This window comes from Lynx canadensis, chromosome C1 (genome assembly GCF_007474595.2).
Source record: "Lynx canadensis isolate LIC74 chromosome C1, mLynCan4.pri.v2, whole genome shotgun sequence".
Taxonomy (NCBI): Eukaryota; Metazoa; Chordata; class Mammalia; order Carnivora; family Felidae; genus Lynx; species Lynx canadensis.
Window position 1 is genome coordinate 20,686,009 of NC_044310.1, and position 6,374 is coordinate 20,692,382.

Sequence of the window (6,374 nt, forward strand, 5' to 3'; positions counted from 1 at the left end):
ATTGGATAATACTGATAGAATTCTTTTTTTCATGAGATTTTATTTTTTAAGTTTTTTTTCCTGTTTTTTTTTTTTAATTTGCTTTTAATAGAGAGAGAGACAGAGTGTGAGCAGGGGAGGAGCAGAGAGATGGAAACACAGAATCTGAAGCAGGCTCCAGGCTCTGAGCTGTCAGCACAGAGCCTGATGTGGGGCTCGAACTTGTGAATGGCGAGATCATGACCTGAGCCAAAGTCAGGACACTTAACCGACTAAGCCACCCAGGCGCCCCTATGAGATTTTATTTTTAAGTAATCTGTACACCCAATGTGGGGCTCAAACCCACAACCCTGAGGTCAAGATTCATATGGTCTACTGACTGAGCCAGCCAGGCGCTCCCTACAGAATTATCTCAATACCAGAGAGGCTTTTATATGTGGCAGAACCCCCACAACTATTTAATGCTCACTCTATTCAAGTCTTACAGCTAATAAAACTTGAAATCACTCTTTTGAGTATTTAAACATTGTTGACCAACTTAAGTAAATATCTTTAAATTTTTAAACTGCAATTAAAGTTTTGGTATGGCTCTTTCTTAAAAGTACTTCAAATATCTTAGGGAACAGACAAAACACACAAAAATGATGTTTTCTTTTTGTTGTGTCTGTAAGACTTTTTAAGTCATGCCTTCTATATAGGTGTTAGTTTTTTGCAACCTGATGTCTTCCCTCAAACGATAGGCTTTCAGTCTCATATGGGCCACGTTACATAACTCGTCCGTTTGTTAACACTGATGGGCACTTTTGCATTTTTGAAAATTCATGTATTCCTATTAAGACGTTATTTTGTTGTGTTCATAGGGCCACCTGAAGGCTTCATTTCCTAGAAGAGGGATTGAGTCTGTCGAGTTAGCAGGACTCAAGGCTGATTGGTTCTTGGAGTACTCTATTGTCCTCACCAATTTCGTCTTTGTGTGTGACCAACCCAGCCCAACCACCACCTGTGTTCCGCCCACAGTTCCCTTTGTCTAGAACTCTTTGAGTCCTTCCTTTTTTTTTTTTTAATGTTTATTTATTTTTGGGAGAGAGAGAGAGAAGCAGAGAATGAACAGGGGAGGTGTGGAGAGAGAGGGAGACACAGAATCTGAAGCAGGCTCCAGGCTCTGAGCTGTCAGCACAGAGCCCGACCCAAGGCTTGAACCCACAAACTCTGGGATCATGACCTGAGCTGAAGTCAGCCGCTTAACCGACAGAGCCACCTAAGCACCCTGGAACTCTTGACTTCTCACAGACCTGTGAGTTGCTTTCCTTATCCTGGTGGGAACAGTACATATGTATACTTTATAAACAGACATCTCATTAATAAAAGAAGCAACTAAGTAATCTTTTTTTAAAATTTTTTTTAATGTTTATTTTTTTTTGAGACAGAGAGAGACAGAGCATGAACGAGGGAGGGTCAGAGAGAGAGGGAGACACAGAATCTGAAGCAGGCTCCAGGCTCTGAGCTATCAGCACACAGCCCGACGTGGGGCTCGAACTCACGGACTGTGAGATCATGACCTGAGCCAAAATCGGTCGCTTAACTGACTGAGCCACCCAGGCACCCCAATCTTTTTAAGATTAAAAAGTTATGGGACCTGGCTGGCTTAGTTGGTAGAGCATGTGACTCTTGATCTCGGGGTTGTGAGTTCAAGTTCCACGTTGGACATAGAGCTTCCTTGAAAAAGAAAAAAAAAAAACGTTAAACATATCGTATGACAGTCACCATTTTTAGGCGTTTCAACCAGTTTTTGTGTCTTTTCTCTATTTGGAACTTTCCTATTTCGGTTGTCATCATGGACTCATGGCCTTTCACAGATTCAACTTTTCCAATAACTTTGACAGCAACAATAATAAAATAACCATCAGGTTGATATAGATGCCACAGTGGTCACATCGTGGCCCGTGAGAGGTTGGTTCCTTTGTCCTATCAGTGCCGCTAATGTTATTTGCAGCCTGTTGGCTTTCTGGCAACAGGAGGATGTTCCAGTTTTCTCTTTCCCTAAGCCATGGACTCATTGCCCCTCCTCTGGAGGAGAACAGCACACATGAGCCTTCTGAGAGTTGTCTCTGGGCAGGGGGCTGCTGCCCTTGGAGCCCTCTTAGTAATCAGCAATGACAATAGTTATTAGTAATCGGCACTGACAATAATTATTTTTTTAAGGTGAGGAGTTTGCATTTATTTTTCCAATTTAACGTAGTGTGCTACTGTACCTCACATTTGTAACACTGGCAGATAAATTGTGGATAGTTTTGTTTTTGTTTTTTTTTTTAAATCTTGGAGCAAGGGGCCCTTGGTTGGCAAAGACATAGAATCTGGCTGTGCCTCTGGGTCAAAAGCGCAGGATCAAAAGGTCCTGCTTTATTCACTTAATCTTCACGACAACCAAATGAGGTAAGCACTCTTAGCACCCCCACTTTACAGATGAAGAAACTGAGCTTCCCAACCTTTTCCAATCCCCACTTTACAGAATTCCCAACTTTTTTCCATATCGTAGACACGTGTACAAAATAACATATGCCGGATTAAACACACGAGGTTGGCAGGGGCCCGGGTATAGGGTGACCACTCATCCCAGTTTGCCCAGGACTTTCCCAGTTTTACAACTGAAAGTACCTGGTCCTGGGAACGCCTCCAGTCCCCATCCGACCAAGATGGCTAATCCACCTTGCAGAGGTATCCGGCCAGGGGTCCCTAGCTGCCCCATGCCCAGCCTGCCTGGCTGACCTACGGATGAATAACATCTCCTTGCTCCTGTGACCTTTTAATGGTACACCGGGGTGCCTGACCATTGTGGGTGAGACTGAGCAATCGGCCTGAGGTCACAGAGCTGGTAAAGAGAAGAGCCAGCGTCGAACCTAGCGCTCTGTGCTCCTGACTCTCTTAACCACGATGCTCAGTCCCTCCGTGTCTCCTTTACGCCCATCCCCTCAGCCTCGTCAACATGGCTTCATCCTCAGACACTCAGCCCTTGGATGCTGTTGTCTTATCAAACCAACACAAGTAAAAGGGGCTTTTCTCAAAACTGTGCAACTTTGAAGAGTGCCTCCAGAAGAGGAAGTGTGCCCAAGAGGACAGATGGTAAGTGGGGGACCTCCAAAGGGGTGACAGTGCTCAATCTGGACATCATGCTAAGAACCTAACTTTTCCCCCCGAAGCCGCTGAAGGTTTTGGAGCGGAGGAGTTACATGATGACTTCCGGGTTGTGAGATGATCTCCCTGGCAGAGTGAGGGAGCAAGGACAGGCCAGGGAAGGCCCAAGACTACAGGCGGGGTGGTCTGTTAGGAAGCTGGGGAAAAAAAAACAAGGTAGCAATGCTGTGGGCCTGCCCCAGGCCAGAGGGAGTGAGAGAGGCAGTGATAAAGCAAAAGCCACAGGAAAGGAAAGAATTTAAGAGGTCTGCAACTTATTTTTTTTTCTTGTGGAAGTAATCATATAATCTTTTTTTAAAATGTATTTATTGTTGGGGCACCTGGGTGGCTCAGTCGGTTAAGCGTCCGACTTCAGCTCAGCTCATGATCTCACAGTCCATGAGTTCGAGCCCCGCGTCTGGCTCTGTGCTGACAGCTCAGGGCCTGGAGCCTGCTTCGGATTCTGTGTCTCCCTCTCTCTCTCTGCCCCTCCCCTGCTCATGCTCTGTCTCTCTCTGTCTCAAAAATAAATTAAAAAATTAAAAAAATTTTATTTATTGTTTAATTTACATCAAGAGGTCTGCAACTTATTAATTTGTTCTTCATTCAGTCTTAATTTCTCCATCATCCACTTATTCACCAAATACTTATTTAGTGCCTGTGAAGTGCCAAGAGCTATGCTAACCCTGAATGGAGTCTAGTTGTGAATCTGGGTAACAAGGAGAAACAGATCAGGAATTCAAGAACAGAAGCAAGCCTCTTCGGTGAAGATTTGGCCATGCTGAGTTTGTTAAGTATGGCCAGCTTCAGAATTTCTCTCTGGGATCTTTTTTTCCCCTGAATGTTTATTTATTTATTTTGAGAGAGAGAGAGAGAGAGAGTGTGTGTGTGTGTGTGTGTGTGTGTATGTTCAAGCAGTGGAGGGACAGAGAGAGAGAGAGAGAGAGAGAGGGAGAGAGAGAATCCCAAGCAGCTTCCTTGCTGTCAGCACGGAACCTGACACGGGGCTCGATCCCATGAACCATGAGATCATAACGTGAGCTGAAATCTAGAGTCGGATGCTTAACCAACTGAGCCACCCAGGTGCCCCTCTCTCTGGGATCTTTAAGAATCAACCATCACAAAAAGCCCAGCTTAGAGCAGACACAAATTATAAAGTATACTTTGAGGCATGCCACGTTTTGTTATTAGATACTCATTCTTTTGAGTCAGTCACTGCTGCTGCAAAGGGAAAATTCACAAGGAATTCTTCTATGATCCTTTCACGTACCTGCTCCAAAACCTTCCATGATTGCCCATGACCCGTAGGAAAAAGCTTGAGGTCTTTCGGATGGCATCCAAACTGGGCACCATCAGAGTTATAATTTGACATTAATCTATATGAATTTTACTAAAGCCTATTTCAGTAAACTGTAAACTATTTTTGTCCATCATTATGTCACCAGCATCTGGCACACAGAGGGTATTTAATGAATACTTGTTAAATACAAGAGTAAATGAAGGAATACACGAGAGCAATGTATGTTTGCTCTAGAAAAACTGGACTAGATGTCAACATTCATGGATTCTATCATGGCCTCATTCTTGACCTTCCTGGACTCTGTGGACTTGAACCCCAAGACAACCATAGATACAGCCTGGCTTCCCAGAGGCTCTGAGGCCTGGACAAAGGTCAGTAGTCACCTGAGGGCTGCCTCCACAGCCCGAGGGCTCTGCTACCAGGGTTTTTTTGTTTGTTTGTTTTTGTTTGTTTTTTTTTTAAGTTTATGTATTTATTTTTGAGAGAGACAGAGACAGAGAGAGTGAGCAGGGGAGGGGCAGAGAGAGGAAGAGAAAGAATCCCAAGCAGGTGTCACAGTGCCAGAGTGGAGAATGATGTTGGGGCTCAATCTCACGAACTGTGAGATCATGACCTGAGCTGAAATCCAGGCGCCCCTGGAATGACATCGCTTGTTCACCTGACACTCGCCTAGGATTGGACTTTACCCTGGATTCCTGGAGGAATGCATACCTTAGATCTTTTTCTAATATAAACCCCGAGCCCCAAGCAACAAGACTTATTCTATTTTCCTTTCTCAGTCTCCAAGACACCCCATCTGTTATTCTCTACCCATCACTTACACTATTCAATAAACTCCGTTTTTACTTTCTCTGGCTTGCATTTGATTTCTATGCTGCATGAAGTCAAGGACCCTCTTGGCTGGTCTGGTGGGACCCTCCTCTGGGTTCTCAGACTCAGCCTGCCCGCATCAGACCTGGTTTGGATCCTGATTTGTATGAACCAACTGTAAGAAAATATTATGAGACAGTTGGGAATTTAAACATTGACCAAGTATTTTATTTTTTATTTTATCACTTTGTTAGAAAAAAAAAAAAAGAAGCCTTATCTTTTAGAGTATTTATGGGCAAAACAATATGATCTCTGGAATCTGCTATAGAATAATCCAGTAGGTTAGGGTGGGGGTACAAATGAAGTAAGATTGGCCATAAGTTCCTAATTGTCGTAACTGGAGGATGGATGCTGAGGGTTCATGATGCTGTTCTCTCTACCTGCTTCTGTTTGGTAATTTCCATAATAAAAGAAGATATGAGCCCCATCACCTCCCTTTCCTCAAGGGTTTGATTCCTCCTCTGGGTTTGTCGAGCCACCTAACGGGCTAAACTGCATCTCGGGGCACCTGGGTGGCTCAGTCGGTTAAGTGTCTGACTTCAGCTCAGGTCACGATCTCACCGTCTGTGAGTTCGAGCCCCACGTCGGGCTCTGTGCTGACAGCTCGGAGCCTGGAGCCTGCCTCGGATCCTGTGTCTCCCTCTCTCTCTGCCCCTCCCTTGCTCACACTCTGTGTGTGTCTGTCTCTCTCAAAATTAAACATTAAAAAAATATTTTTAATAAATAAATAAACTGCAGTCCACTGGTTTCCCTCTCCCTGTTGAAGGCAGGGGCTGTCCTGGGTCCCTTCTGTCTCCTGGGGACATGGGTTCCTGGAATAAATGAACGGATGACTCGGTCTTGGTTCTCTTATGCTAGGGCATCTGGAGCTCCAGCTAGCAGTAAGTTCCTTTGATGGCAAAGGCCAGCCGTTTCATCCAGCTTTGTTTGTTCTGCTGAGGGTGGGGCAACGTAAAACCTCTGAAAGTAGGTGATATTTGCTGCTCAGTGGCTGGTGCCGAGTGAGTTTCCCGGAGAATCCAGTTACTGGCTGGACTGACAGGCAGGACAGGTG